At 43.6% G+C, this 16212-nt stretch overlaps 1 long non-coding RNA gene across 3 annotated transcripts in view; it reads right to left on the bottom strand.

Moving 5' to 3' along the window:
- Positions 1-16212, bottom strand: part of LOC146593455 (uncharacterized) — a 331583-nt gene that overhangs the window by 226167 nt on the left and 89204 nt on the right. For all 3 annotated transcript variants that reach the window (XR_014896374.1, XR_014896375.1, XR_014896373.1), the window contains exon 2: positions 1506-1629. This is a non-coding gene — a long non-coding RNA (uncharacterized LOC146593455). The remainder of the gene's footprint in view (positions 1-1505; positions 1630-16212) is intronic.

Raw genomic sequence — 16212 nt, 5'->3', positions numbered from 1 at the left:
TATTCTTTATTTTAGGACTTCTGAACCTTGGTTAATGTACTTACCTCCCAGTGGGGGAAACTAAGGCTTAGCAACATCCCCCTTGTCTGCATTCCTATAGTGCTCAGAAAATCCAACCCTCTGAACTAGAAGCCAGGTGACAGAAAACTGAAAGATACTCTCTGCCTCATAAAGGCCACAATTTAAGGACATACCTGTATTTTGCAGGGCTGCTCACCACAATTTTAACAATTCTTAGCAAGTTTTCAGGGGCTAACAATGTGCCAGGTGCGGTAACAAAGGGTATTAAAGCAATGCTTTCCACCCATCTTCAGAAGAGTACTTTAGTTGCTTGGTGTCATCACAGCTGAGCTGAGCTGTCTTTTGCCTCTTCTTCCTCCCTTGCTGTGCTTTTCCCAGCACTGCATGCTTAATAAAACCATCCATGTGGATCTGGACTTTACCAAGTCACATAACACAATTTGCCTAAACTGGCTTACCAAAAGCAGTGAGGACAGCGCTGGCTATGATTTGCTTTCCCCAATGAGTTAGATATTTGGATCTAGGCAGCCAAACCTTGGAAACCTCTTATGTAGATTCAGTTGATTTTTTTTCAAATTTGTAAAAGAATATTTTTTTGTTTAAATATAGCTTGAGGAAAAGAAGGTGCTGCTCACCTCCCCCAGACACTCACACATAGCAGCGTATCAGCGGCTACAACACTCACTGAAACAAGGGGACTCAGTGTCAACACCCTAACTCCTGCTGGTCGTAGGGAAAAACAGAATCTGTTTCACAGGTAATTGCTGGATGGTTGATCACCTTGATGGAGGAGGGAAGAAAAACAAAATCCAAAAGACTCCCACAGCATTTCATGTGCATTTAGTGACAGTTAACGCACAGATATCCAATTCAGCTCTGGAAACGTGCAGATGCTGAAGCTTAGTATCCAAAGGGTTTACGTGCCTACAGCAGTGGGTACAGGGGATGTGTCAACAGGCACCCAAACATCACTGTTTTTCTTGAGGTACCTGCACCCTCCCTCTTGTTTGAATGTAGCCTTTGTGCATACTAAAGGAGAAGTATTTTTTAGTCCTGGTTTAGTACTTCTGTTGAACTTGAAAGGAGAAATGCATTTCATCTAGGAAAGATCTGCTAAAATACAGTGTGGGTATGAGCAGCCTCAAAGATGCATCAAAAGTTACATTGCTAGTTTATGTGATACCTCATGAAAAGAATAATCAAGACACACAGCCTTGTAATTAAGGTATATGACTCAGGTTTGATTCCCAGACTACCCTTTGTGACTTAAACCTTCTATGCCTCATTTCCTCACATGTAAAAATAAGGATAAGCCTCTTTCCTTTATGTGTTTTGCCATCTTATCCAACAAGTTACTTTTTTATTTTTTAAATTGTGCTGGCAAGGAAGCTTGTAAATGCACAGGTACCTGGTACTGAAGTTTCTGGAAGCAGGATGGATGAGGAGCTGGAAAGGAGTGAGTGTGCAAGAGTGAAATGACTCACCTTAGTGCTAATAGCAGGTCAGCTAGGAGCACAGAGTAGATCTGCAGGTGTTASGTCAAGTGCTGTGTCCAACACTCCACAACTGCCTTTTTAAGGAACTTCTTTTGGGACTCCTGGTGCTTTCCTAAAAGAAAATAGTCATAAAATGAAGATGCTTTCAATGCTTTCAAAATTCTTCCTAGGTTTCCTTATAGGGAGCATGCATAAGAAAAACCTGTATTAAGACAACATAACAACTGGGGGGACTGATGTATACAAGCAGAGCTACTATTCTTCCCTTTTGCCAGCATTATTGGATTTTCCTCCCATTTTCTTACCAATTAACTACGGATACCCGTTTTATTATCATTTGGGAAGTAGTCAGTTTATCGTACCGTATGTACTGAACACTTAAATGAGTTCTTTTTGTCTGAAGAGTTCAGTACTAAAAGACAGAGGTGGCTGGGGGAGAAACACTATCAAGCAATTTGTAGATAAACACACATAACGTATCCAGATAAAGTTTCTATCAGAAACGATATTGCTTTGCTTGCATATTATATCATGATGTATAAGGAATTGTGTCCGGCATAACACATAGCTGGATCCAGTTGCAGAATACAGCCATATCGTTCACACGGTGGGACGACACCGAGCACCCAGGTGAACAATCTCTCCAGTGCTGAATACAACCCTAACGGCCTCCTCCATCAATGCTACTTGTGCTGTTGTTGTTCCATTGCATAGATGAACAAATCTTGAGCGGATTTGGGAAGGCAAAGCTGGGGAGCAGGAGTACAGCTGGAGCAGAGAGGAGCTTTGATTGTTCCACAGTGGGCTCCCTTGCCTAAAATAGTGGAAGGCCATCAATTCCAACTATAGTATGCCATTTTATACAAGCCGAGGATCAAAATCTACCGTATCACATCAGATCCAGATTTATTTAGTACTTGCAGATTTTGCCAGGACCCAAATGACCTTAAGAAAAAACCTACTGCACTCTGATGTCAGTGAGCCCCTCAGAGATCATTCCCTTCTCAAGACACAAGCAATCAGATCTCCATAACCGATAAAACAGCCCTTAAGCACCATCTATTGAACTGCTACTAAAGGAAACAAATCTCTTTGAAAAGAGCAAGGTTGTGAAGGAGGACTCCTCTTTCCCTCCCCCTTCTAAATAGTCAAAGACTCCTGACTTACACGAGATCAGACCTTACTCCTGTCTTTTCCCACTTCATTCACCTGACAACCTCCTCCACAACAGACATCTTATCAGACGTGACTGATTGCTGTAATCTGTACTCTGGGCAGCCATTAAGCAAATTACCTGAATCATTGCAAGGATTAGTCTCATTAACACATGATTAGCATCAAATTAAAATAATGAGTGTTTAACTTCTGATGTCTTCCAGTTGTTTGAACAGCTTGATCAGCCACACCAGGCTGGCAGGGAGGTGGCGGGTGTCAAAGAGTCAGTGAGAAAAAAATAAAAATAAACACAAAGGTAGGCTGCAGTGCGCAAGACAGACGGCGTGTCGCTTACTGAACGCAGCGCAGTCGCTCTCGGAGCGAGCTCTGCGGGAAGCTCACCCCCGTCAAAGAGCGGAGACAACTGGCCACCCTGAACYCGCTCTCTGCTTAAGGTGACGCTGCCTCCGCTCTCGTGGAGCCGGACTGCACGCGCTAACAGCGGCGTCACCTGCCTCTCCACCCAGAGCTGTGCTTTCAGAGGGCATCTGCAGCGATGCTCGACATATTAAGCTGCAGGGGAGCCGATGCCTGTGATGTCGACGCAGCCACCGAAAAGGACAGGCTGTGGCAAGCTAGTTCATTCCTTCTCAGTCTGGATTTTTAAACCACGTGAAACCAAAGCCTGAAGTCCAGCAAAGCTCGTAGCCTCCCTGGAACAGCAGTCACGCTTCATGACAGCTACAGACCATTCCCTAGGCACCATCTAGAGTTCTGCTGTAGTCACCATTAAGGCAGTTTGTCGCTCAGCACCCTTCAATACAAGCGGCAGAGGAGGGAGGGTGCGCTCCTCTCGCCCCATGCGCTCGATGACAGCAAGCAGGCCCCGGGAGAAGGTTCGGCCCTAGCTCTGGTAGCCCCCTGCTCTCGTTCTGTGCCCTGCTACTTACGGACACGGCAGCTCTCCAAAGCTCAGATAACCTGCGTCGGGACTGGTGTAAGCATTAAAAGCATACACTGCTGTTATTCCGAATAGTGCAGTGAAGCCCCTGAACATATACCCCCTCTCTGGCAGCTTATTTTCACTTACTCTAGCTTTACAAGGCCTTGGTATAATTGGATTAGGTCCCCAAGTGTCATCCCTTTCTGTACATTCATTCAAGTTACCGAGCATTGTGCTGCAGATTAACTAGCAGCCTTGTAGAGGAAACGAACCCACAAGCAGCTCTGCTTTCGGTGTCCACTGTATGCAGCCYGGCTCCTCGTGGAAACGTAAAGGTGTGACTAGTGACTGGCTCTTCAGGCACGTTTAAACGACATGCGAGGTGAGAATGCGCAGTCCAAGGGCCTGGACTAAGGGAAGCCCTAAGCAGAACCAAATCCTTGACTGCACAGTGTTGAGGTAGGAGCCTCTGCACTCACTGCTCTCACCTACCGATCTGCCCCCACTGTACTTAACTGCTAACGTAGGTAGCATCGAATTAAACGCTGCCTTGCTTAATTACTGCCTCTTTACATCATGGTCGTTTCCTTTATGCTCAAAAATTAATTTGTTAAAAAAAAAAATCAAACCCATCTCATCTGCAACAAAGAACCATGTCAGCAATTGCCTTTTTTTTTTTCTGTCTGTGGAGACTGAACAAACTGCCATTTTTTGCTGCTTGTTCATTCTCTTCAATTGCTGAAGCAACCACTCTGCCCGGACACGTTTCAGCTGCTTGATTAGGTCAGGAGAAGCTCGCTACCCCTCTGCCATCCGTAGCCCGACCTGCGCGAAGGCCACCAAGGCTGGCTGCAACCACAGGCAGCGGAGAGCTTTAAGAACCCACCTCCTTTTCCTGCCCTTTGATAGGCGTTGAGAGAATTGTTTCACTGCTTGTCATTTCAAGGTATTGCACGAGATTTCCCAAGAAGCGAGCTTCTTCATGTAGCAGTTTTACATTAGCAAATATTTACAAAATGCAGAACGCCTCTCTCACCTATTTAGCGTTTATATCAGCACTAAATTGCCCAAATCAGATAATTTTACCTGTCTGCAAGCGCGTAGGAGACTACAGAGGAAACAGTGAACAACATGGGCGTACTTGAGCAGTTACACAGCAGCTGGAAAGTTAGCTCTCGTCATCAGTCATTTTAGGACAGCCACGAGTTCCAGGGCTACAGGCTGTATTCTTATTGTACTACTAAGGTTGCAAACGCCACAAATCACTTCCCCCTTAGAATCACCTTCAGCGTAGGCAGCTTGCTGCTCTTCTGTCCTACACAGGGTGACTGAATCGTTATGCTCTGTGTTACCACTATCAGTGTGGAGGGCTTCCTACTGCAGCCCCATGCAGTCCTCATGGCTTCCCCTCAACACAGGGAAACAGTTTCCTACAGCACACGGTCACAGAGGAGAAAGCTGATCGCGGTTGCTCTTCATCCCGTGTATGCAGCCCTCAGTATTCAACAAAAACAACTTGGTCTAATTTTAGTGGTGTTGAGGCTCATCGCCAGAAGGTGCTAACAAGATTTTAAACAGCAATTAGTTATCATGCATTAGCTTCCTTGCTAAGAACTAGGAGCATGGAAGTGTTCCCCCATCCCCGCTCCACTAGACCAGGGAACTGCTTTCACCTTCCTCAGGCAATGAAACTGCAGACATCAGCTTGCAGGTGTAGTACTGTCCGGCCCCAGGGCAGGTACAAAAACCTTTCTCCAGAACACCTGTGCTTGTTAGGATTTTCTGAACCAGTAGAACTGCCAGTGCAGATATGGTTATACCTCAGTTTTTCTTGGTGCAATTCATTTCCTTTGGGAAACGGTTAAAGCATTACTGTGAAAAGCACTTTTTCTTCAGAGGTACAGCATGTCTTCTCTTTACTTGGCTTAGCCTTACCAGTATAGTTTTATGGACTTACCATGTAAGCTGTAAATCCACCTGTTCTCCCAATTCAAGACAAAACCTCTGATCTACTCCTCAAACCTGCTGTACAGTACAAGGAGAAAATGAAGCACTCCCATGTAATTGCTTATTTTGACAGCACATGTCCAAAATTTCAGATTTTCACCAATGCCAGCTCACACACTGCCAGGCGAAGCTGAACCGTGCAATCCATGGTACACTGGCAGGGGAGGATTTGCTCAGGCACATCCTACTGATGAGCAAGAAACGCACAGCTGAGCCTATGCTGACTTCAGGATTCGAACGAATATTTACTGTCCCAAGAAAGAAGTATTTGCTGTATTCATCACAGTCAACATTTACATTCCAGCTCAGTAACTACCGATGCCAACTTCAAAAGAAATCAGCAGTTGCTTGCAATTTATGTCAGTGGGCCCGCTCATGAGTTAACTGACTATTAACTGACCTATTGCTTTAATGAGATGGGTTTTACCCAAGGATTTCACCGCTGCTTTCGCTGAGAAGAGGATGGTATGCATTTTCAGTAAACCTATGCTGTATGTCAGTACTGTCTTTTCCATTAAATTTGGCAGGTGAGAAGAGTAAATCATTTATCAAAATTTTCAGTATTAAATTGAGCTATGTTTTGAACAACAGAACAAAAGGTTCTCTGTTCTGAGGATTTTCTCTAAGCTTACTTCTGTTTTTGAGTCATCTCTGACACTAATCAAGGCAACACCCAAATCACACCACCCTGAATAATCCTGGGAGGCATTCTGCTTCAAAACCTCCCCTTTTCTGAGCTGGTAACTTCTTGCCTGACCACTTCTTGTTCTGGATTTATATCCACTGTAAACCACTCCTTTCTCCTCTCACTGCAGCTGGTGTGCTGTTGCAACTGCAGCAAAGTCTCTCCAAAATCTCAGCCCTTTCTAATTCTGCTCCCTGCCCATCTGCTCCAGGTTCTCTGATTTTGCACATAGATTTAAGAAGGTTCCTGCATGCCTGTAGAACTGAAATCAAAACCTTGCCTTTCCTTGCCAAAAAAAAAAAAAAAAAAAACAAAAAAAAACACACAACCAGCACTGCTATTGACTTCTCTATTCTAGCCTGCTTCTAGTTCAGTTCATTCAGCATGTCAAGAAGAGACTGCAATACTCCTCCTCATACATCTCCCCCCTACCTCTAAAGGTGCTATGAGATCTGAGTACACAGGCACTGCAGGATCTAGACCTAAATCTACATGCAAAGAAACATTTCTCTCTCAACGAAGGAATTGACAGAACATGTGCAGCAGCCAATGTTTAAGCCTCAACATCTTGGTTATTTATTCTTCGAAATGCCACAAACCATAAGTACATATTATAGACAAATCACTTGTCAAAGCTCTTTCTTAATTTAATTAAAGCCATTTTTTATTCATAGAAGTGCAAAGAAGCAACTTAAACAGATAACATTTTTCACACTTGCATAAAATGAAAATAGCCAAACTGAATTTTGGCAAAGTATATAACAACAAAAGATCCAAGCAAAGACTATATATGTGCCAACTTTCATCTCTGCTAAGACATTAGTAATGAGTTCTACACACAAAGTCTCCTAGTTGAATTTCCTACGGACTCCCGGCCACTCAGGCACCAGGAACACACCAGTGATAGCTAGGCTGTGGCCTGGCTGTCCCTTCCAACTGCCACACTGCTGTTACTCCAGATATGATTTCCTGTGCATCAGTATAAAACAGCAGGCAAGAAAACACTTGTGAGAAAACACTGTGCCTCAAAAGCTCCCTCTCCTTTTYTCCCCCCATATATCATTTTACATTGCCAAAAGCATATGTAAAGCTGCGGGCTACACATACTCCTAAACCATTCGGGTTAGTTCACAGTCAGCCAGCCGAGCATTTACCTTGTCACAGTGGCCATACAGTCTGAAATGCAGAACGACCACACTCAACAGGAGCACGTACGTCCCGGTGCCTTTTACTGACTCGGCCACRTGCTGCATGCTGACATGAGCTGACGACAAGATTATATAAGCTCACCAACAACTTACTGGGGCCCATTTCCCCTGGTAAAGAAAGCACTGCCCTCCCTATAGTACTAGGGAGACTGTACACTGTCTGCCTAGTTATTCTACATTAACGATTCATTTGAGAGCAGGTCCTGGAATCGTTACTAAAGCTCCATTCAGCAAAGATTTTAAGAACTAACTCATTGGCTGAACAAAGATGGGCACCATCATCTGAGAGTTCAGGTGAGGTGTCAGCTCCGATTCAGAAAGGTTTTCCTCTTACACTGTGGATAGGTTCGTGACTTCTCTGAGTGTCAGAAAAATCACTAGTCAAGGCTAACACAAAACCAGCAGTAAAGCCCTCAGTTAGACAGCATACAGACTGGTTAAGTTGCCTGCAAATGTCCTGAAAATGCTTTGTCAAAGATTCTTCCAAAAAAGCTTGAATTCTACCTCCTTCCAAGTATTCAGCCTCACTCCAAGATACAGTAGGTCCAAAAATACTTGAATAGTAAACATGAAGGTAATGGGAGCAATGTAAACAGTCATACTGACAGTCTCCTGCATGTATGAAGTGTGCAGCTATGCAGATTATAGCTCATCTCTTGAACCGTAGTTCACAGTGATGTCTCATAAGGAGGAAAGAGCTGTTGAAATCCAGGTGCCACTAAGGGCTCACCCCGAAGAGAAATGCCTTGAAGTCGAGCAAAGGTGTTTTGGGCTCATGAATGCCCAGATATAGGGCTTTGTTCTAACTCAAGTTCCTAGAGACTGACCAGCAAGAAAAGGGAGAGAAGAATTCCCTCTCATCCAAGTAAATCTATAAATACAATTATTGTCAATTCAAAAATGGAACGACTGAAATAAGTCTAGAGGCAATATAAGGGAATTCTGCAGAGCAGGTCACAGACACCACCCAACACAATTTTTTCCAATGAGCATGAACAATTTCATGCAGAGTTGCCAGCCCTCGCTACTGTACAGAGTAAAAAACTTCCTCTAATTATGTTTGTTTTATTTCCACCTGCTGTAGTAAACAGAAAAATCATTTATCAATTTACTTCCAAAGTTTTAGTCTGCCATTGTGCAATCCCTTACAGCGTTCGGAGATTTCATGATTTAAGCGATACATTCAGACTCCATCTGCTGCATATTATTGACCATATTATGTAAACTATGTTTTAGCAATTCACACTCACTTGATTCTGCAGTACCTGTGGGTGCCAAACATATGTTTCCTATTCTACTTGCCTCTCCTGGGCCATATGCAATCCACTCAAACCATCAGCTTCCTTATATATGTAACTAGCTGGTTGGTGGGCTTTTTTAACAYATAAATCGTATCAGCAATGCCAAATGCCAGGAATATAAATTAATTTGTGCGTAAGAGTTTGCGATACTAAATCATCAAATCTGACTCACCCCACATAAGACCAGAAGGGATATACAAGTTTGGCAACAAGGTAGGTTACTGCTTTAAGAGCCCCCCTCACACGAGGTGTTAGGTTTGTAGAGGATGCTCTTCCCTGACGCAGTACGGCAACCTTTACAGGTAACACGTCTCAGGAAGGCAGCAAAAGCAGCCACCTCACACCCGCACCCTCTGCTTGCCAGGCTGCCCCGTGTCCTTTGACCCATGCTATAAAAAAGCCAAACTGAAAAGCCAGCACGCCAAAAAGCCAGGAGGACTTTAAGAATCTGGTGTTTAGGAACGAGATATTGCTCTGTTGCTAGGCAAAACGTACGGCTTTTTTCTCGTCTTTTTAGAGAAGCCTCTGCTATCTCGAGGGGCAGAGCTAAATCTCATATTGTCACTAGTGCAAAATTAGAGTGACAGCATACAGACCTGCTTCTTATTCCAAAGCACATCTCCAGCCTGTTCCCTTTTGGAAATAACACCATGTACTTGCACAAAGTATTTCACAAAGGGGGAGAAAAACACACACACACACACACGGCCATCATCCCACTACTGCAGGAGGATTGTGTTCCTGCAGTGCAACTGCGGGAAACAAAAAGGTGTTTTTGTTTCCCGCAGTTGCACTGGAGTAAGGAATAAAGAGGGAAACTTCAGCAGATTTCTGTGTGCAAAACAGACAGCTTTCAGTGAACAAAAAAATAGGTCCAGTCCATTCAGAGGGGAAGAAAATAGCTGTCTAGAAGCCCATCAATCTGTTGATCTTCCACTCATATATCTGTCACTTTTAAGAGTGCTGAACATACACTAGGGTATGTTGCTCTTTTGTTCAAAACTCGAGAGATGTGTTTTATTGCATCAAGAGGGAGTTTAAATGCTTGAACAGATCAACGGGAATTTTCCAATAATGCCAGAGCCTGAGAAAACATGCATCTGTCCCTCTCTCTGCAGAAAAGGGCACAGCATTGCCACTCATACCAGAAGATAGAAAATGTCCTGCAAGGAATTTCAATTTGATTTGAAAATAGATTATAATTTAAGCAAACCCGTCTGAAGTATGTTGCCAGGAGTATGAACAAAGCAAATTATTTCTATCATAGATGTAGATAAAGGACCATAAGGATTCGTCGGTCTTCAGGCTCTGGATGCGAACAAGTGATGTGTGTGTCCTGAGAAGCTGGTTTCACAGATGTCTTGTTTGTTTGCTTACAGCAGAAGACTGCCACAGCAGACTTGCTGTTTGTCTCCACTCATCCTTCCAAAGCCTTGATTCTCAAAAAGCTCCTCTGCCAACTACAAATACAAAACTGCCAACTGCAAATACCAAATACACCTTAACATCATCTATCCAGGCCATTTTTCTGCACAGGAGCTGCTTGCTCAAAAAACCAAAGCACAGAACACTTTTTTGTTGTGGGAATGAATGCAGAAGAGCAGAACCATTCCACTCAAACCACTCTCCCTTGCCACAAAATGCCTGCAGGCCTGTGTCTTTCTTCTCCATCTTGTTTGGAAAAAATGACATTACTGAACAGGCAGCTAAGTCTCTGCCTGGGACTACCTCCTGCAGCTCTTGCGTTCCGTTCAAGGCGCAAGAAGCAGACATTTCAAGACAGAGGCAAAATCATGACATTACCTCAAGGGATGGTGCTACTTGGACAGGTCACACGCACTGCAGGAACATTTGCCAAGATCAGTATTTGGGCAGAAACAACTTGATTTTCAAAAAGGTGTCCTGTTAGCCCCTCTGCCTGATGAGTTCATCACTTTCAGAGGAGTCAGATTATCTTCCCAAAGGCTGCCACACGCTATTAAATCATACTGTGCTAACAAAGGGTACGAGAGTGAGAAGCGCTGCAGGATGGCTTACCACCCAAAAGCACACTTCTGAATCACAGCTCTACCCACTTGCTTCCTGCTTGCTTCAAAGCAGTAGCAATTTATTGCTAGCCTATATTAAGCAAATTATGACATCCCAGAAGTCTGGCTTATCTGTGCTGGCTAACACAGAGATAAGAATACAACCTTCCTGAGTAAGAACCAATTATTTCTCACTTATTTCCGTTTACCCAGGGCTAAGGTGCAGGGAGTTGCATGAGAAAAAAAAACACTTTGGTTTATTGTGCAGTTCAAGTTACAATCTCAATAATTAAACAGATAACTCAGTCTAAGTATTTGCAATTTCCTAAAATGGCATTTGTTAGCGATGCATCTGGATCTCAATAACCATTACCTTCTGCTACCTACAGGTAGAGATAATTATCCGCAAGTAAACGATTACCTATGCTATAAATTACCTACAAAAATTTGGGCTGGGTTTTTGCCAATCACCATTCCAATTAATTAACCAAAATTGACTAGCTGGCATTAGACCAAATATTTCCTCATCAGTATTTGATGCCAGTGCCTACAGGCTGAAGAACAAAAAAATAAAAAACAAGAAAGAAAAGGAAGGAAAAAAAAGGAGAGGGGAAAAGAGAGCAAGAGAGAGAAAACACTCCAAGGGTTAGAAAAGATTAAAGGAAAAGAGACAAGGAGAATTGTTTTTAGGTGCACATGGTGGGCATTTGCCTTTTTTTTCCCCGCATGTGATGTGACACGAGTTACATATGAGCGTGGTTCGGCATGGTCTGTGGATAGATCATCACCAACAGTGCACACAAAGCCATTTCCATCAAGGAATGAGCCACAGCCACCAGCACGAACCACAGAATCTCTGCATTTTTCTCCACATCCGAGCGCGAGGCAGATTTCCAAGGGCCATTACAGTGAGCTAAGGACATAGTCACACTTGTATTAGAACAGCAAACAAGCAAACTCCTGAGTTTTCAGCTCTTCCATTTAGAGGGAGCTAGTCCAAGATGCTCAGAAAGCCTTTCATTTTCAACAGTTGAGGTGATGGAAATTTCACACCCCTGAAAACGAGGCTTTAAACACCCAGCACTGCACATCTGTAGAATGACAATTTAAAAAACGTGCTCAGTTTTTATGACTATATGCACTGAATATTAAACAAATCCCTGACATTCCCAGCTGAATGATCACTATATCCTGCTACATGCAGAGATTTTTTTAGATGCTAGCGTGTTCTATGTACATTTGTAACGGCAAAACTGCCGTTACGAGTACCAAAATTAACTCTTTGGACAGGCACCACCTTCGGCTCAGCGCCACACGGATTCCTAACAAATGCATCAGAGAAATGCACAGGCAGAGGAACCATCAATCAAAGCACATGGAAATTAATGTAAAGATTCCCAATGAATCCAACGAGTTTTGCATCAGGGCTCATCAAATGCACCCTGATGTAAAATGGGTTCTGTAAATATAAAACAGACACAAAGAGCATTGTACGTTCTAGCGTGAATACAAGTTTAAGAAACACATCTTTAATTTTAAACTAAGCTAAACTAGATCAAATATGTATCTCTATGAAAGCAGTTATTTACTCATGACTTTTTCTGTGATAACACTCGACAAAATTGAAAACAAAACAACAGCTATGATGGTAGCTAGACATAGTTTATGTTGGTGATCCCTTTCCTACAGGAGCCAATGAGATAATCAAGAAGCCAAAGACAACTTCCTAATGTAGGTGACTGAAGAATTGATGAAGAGAGGCGCTCTGCCAGACCTCATACTGGCAAACAAGGAAGGACTAGCTGGGCATTTGAAGGTTTGGGGGCAGCCACAGCTACTGTGAACATGAGGAGTTCAGGATCATGCAAGAAGAGAACAGGGCAAAAAGCAGGATCACAACCCTGGACTTCAGGAGAGCAATTTTGCCGTGTTCAGGGATCTGCTTGGAAAAATCCCATGAGCTACAGCCCTAGAGAAAAGAGGGGTCCAAGAGAGCTGGTGATGTACAAGCAGCACCTCTCCCAAGCTAAAGCATGCTTCATCCCAACAAGTAAGAAATCAAGCAAAGGGGGCAGGATGCTTGCATGGACGAAGGAAGATTGACTAAGCTCAAGCACAAAGAAGCAGCATACAAGAGATGGAAGCAGGGACAGACAACCCAGGAAGACTATAGAAACACTGTCCAAGCATACGGGGAGGGGATTAGAAAGGCTAAAGACCATCTGAGGTTGAACCTGTCAAGAGATGTAAAGGCCAACAAGAAAAGCTTCTACAAGAATATAAGCAACAAAAAGGCGGCTAGTGAAAATGTGAGCCTGCTGTTAAATGGGGCAGGGGCCATGGTGACAAAGATATGAAAAAGGTCAAGGTACTTGGTGCTTTCTTTGCCATAAAGCTGGCATTCAGGAATCTCCAGGCCCTGACACCAGAGGAGAATTCTGGAGCAAGGATGACTTACTCTCAGCGCAGGAGGCCCGGGTTAGGGAACATTTAAACAAGCTTGACACAACAAAGCYCACGTGATCTGATGTACCCAAGAGTGCTGGGGGAGCTGGCTGACAGCATTGCGAGGCCACTCTTGATTGTCTTTGAAAGGTCCTAGCCATTATGAAAGGTTCCTGAGGACTAGAAGAAACGTCACTCCAGCCTTCCTTGCCCTTGAAGGCAATCTGGGAAACTACAAGTTGGTCAGCCTTACCTCGATGCCTAGGAAGGTGACAGAGCAAATAATCCTGGAAAACATTGAGACACGTAAAAGACAAGGTGATCAGTAGTCAGCACAGATTCACAAAGGGGAGATCATACTTAACAAACCTGAAAGACTTCTACGATGAGAAGACTGTCTTGGTAGATGAGGGGAGAGCAGTGCACGTTATCTTGACTTTAATAAGGCTTTTGTTACTATCTCCCATAACATCCTCATAAACAAGCTGATGAAGTACAGGTGAGGGAAGTAGACAGTGAGGTGGATTAAAACCTGGTTGAATGGCAGAGCTCAGAGTTGTCATCAGTGGCACAAAGTCCAGCTAAAGGTCTGTAGCTAGCAATGTATCTCAGGAGTCAATGTTGAGTCCAATCCTGTTTAAGATATTCATCTGTGACCCGGAAGATGAGGCAGAGCGCACCCTCAGGAAGTTTTTTGCTGATAATACAAAATTGAGAGAAGTGGCTAATCAGATGGTCGTGCTGCCATTCAGAGGGATCTTGACAGGCTGGAGGAATGGGCCTATGGGAACCTCATGAAGTTCAACAAAGGGAAGAGTAAAGTCCTACACCTGAGGAGAAATAACCCCAGGCACCAGTACAGGCTGAGGGCAGGCAGGCTGGAGAGTCCTTTTGCTGAAAGAGACCTGGGGATGCCAGTGGGTAAGTGGAACATGAGTCATCAGCGTGCCCTTGCAATAAAGAAAGCCAACAGTATCCTTGGCTGCAGTAAGAAGAGAACTGCCAGGAGGTCAAGGGAGGGGATTCTCCTCCTCTATGTAGCAGTGGTGAGGCCACAGCTGGAGTGCTACTACAGCAAGTCCAGCGAAGGGCCACAAAGATGATTAAAGGGACTGGAGCATCTCTCATACGAAAAAGCAGAAACTGTCTAGCCTGGAGAAGAGAAGGTTTAGAGGGTGAGGAATCTATGTGTACAAATACCTGACAGGAAGATGTAAGAAGACAGAGACAGAGTCTTATCAGTGGCACCCAGTAACAAGCAAGAGTCAATGGGCAAAAAAAAAAAAAAGGAAAATTCCACCTGAATGTTAAAAAAAAAAAAAAAAAAAAAAAAAAAAAAGCGCTTCTTACTGTGAGGGTGGTTGACTACTGGAACAGGTTGCCCAGAGAGGCTGTGGAGTTTCTATCCTTGCAGATATTCAAAACCCCACTTGGCGCAGTCCTGGGCAACACACTACCTGACCTAGCCCAAGCAGGGGGTTTGGACTAAACAGTCTCCAGAGGTCCCTTCCAACTCCAGGTATTCTGTGATTCTGTTCATGGGATTAAGTACAGGTCACTTTATTCTAAGAGCATACAAGGGAAAGATGCAAGGCCTCCAGCTACRAAAAGAAAGAAAACTGTGCATATAGCGAGCTTCTAAACTCCTAACTCCTGTGCTTTAATTTCTTCATTTTAAAATTAGGGGTCTGACATTTCTGCTTTTAAAGCTACAGGGAATTCTGAGTGAGTCTTTGATTTTCTGTGAAGATTATCACTGTTTGCTAACACAGGAGTCTCATCTACATGCTTTGTGCTAGGACCTCTGAACAAACACTATCAAAGGCTATATGCTCCAGAGCAGAGGCACATACATATTCAGAGCAGACCCTCACCTTCAGAGAAAAACCCAAGTGCCTTCTGAACATTGGTAACTTATGACCAGGAATTTTTTACACTTCGGTGAGGGAAGAAGGGGCAGAAAGAAGAAACAAAATGAGAAGACATCAAGCTAAAACAGCACTAGAGTGCAGGCAGCCCAGCAATGCTGTCTGGCAGAAAGAATCTTTTAAGAATACAGAATTTAAGTCAGATATCTGAGAGATATTTCTTCTCAACTCAGGACACCTATCCTCCTCTGACATAAATAGCAATGTGCGTTTAGTTGAAATGGGACTGAAATATTTATCGGGTAGTGATTTTTAGTACTAGTCCATGAAATAGGCAAGGCACCTCAGGTACTATTGGAAAGATATAAAGCTGTACGTGTTGACAAAAACAGTGATTAGCAGTCATTATAGACTGTTCTGGAGAACTCGTCAGGGAACTTACTTCAAACCAAACAATCTGCAAAGAAAATCACTAATAAGGATAATCTTGTGCCTTCCACTTCACCTCAAAAATCATTTTAAAGATGCTTTTCTAGTGTCACCCCCAGTTATTGATTTATTAAAAAGCAACAAGATATTTCACTGCATAAAGTAAGATTTTTATTTATTTATGCAGGCTTGTCAGTGTTGATAAAATACCGTGGATGCTAGGTATTACTTGCATTCCATATAATTAAGTGCAAGGCTAGACCTTTGTAGAAGTGCTGAACAGAATTCTGATCCTGACTGTGGAGAAGAGGATGAACAGTGAGGTGCTCTCGAGGGCAGCAGAATCCTGTCTCACTGCTAGTAATTGGGAACAGCCCCCATGTTCCCAAAGCTTCACGATATTCCAGATCAGTTGCAGAGCAAAACAGACTAAAGAATGAACTGGGGGTGCTAATGGTGCTAACACACCATTCCTCACATTACACAGAAAAAAACACCCCATCTCCAACTAATTACCTGCCACGGTCAAAAGACCGAAACAAAGGGCACCAGAGAGAATGTTACATCTTTCCACTGAACTCAAGGAGGTATCATCTGGGCCTCAAAAAGCCAGATGCGTGTGCAAAA

Source organism: Rhea americana, unplaced genomic scaffold (assembly GCF_003343005.1).
Source record: "Rhea americana isolate MKP2758 unplaced genomic scaffold, rheAme1 scaffold_294, whole genome shotgun sequence".
Taxonomy (NCBI): domain Eukaryota; kingdom Metazoa; phylum Chordata; class Aves; order Rheiformes; family Rheidae; genus Rhea; species Rhea americana.
The sequence above is the reverse complement of the archived record's forward strand: the minus strand, read 5'-3'. Positions and strand labels throughout refer to the sequence as shown.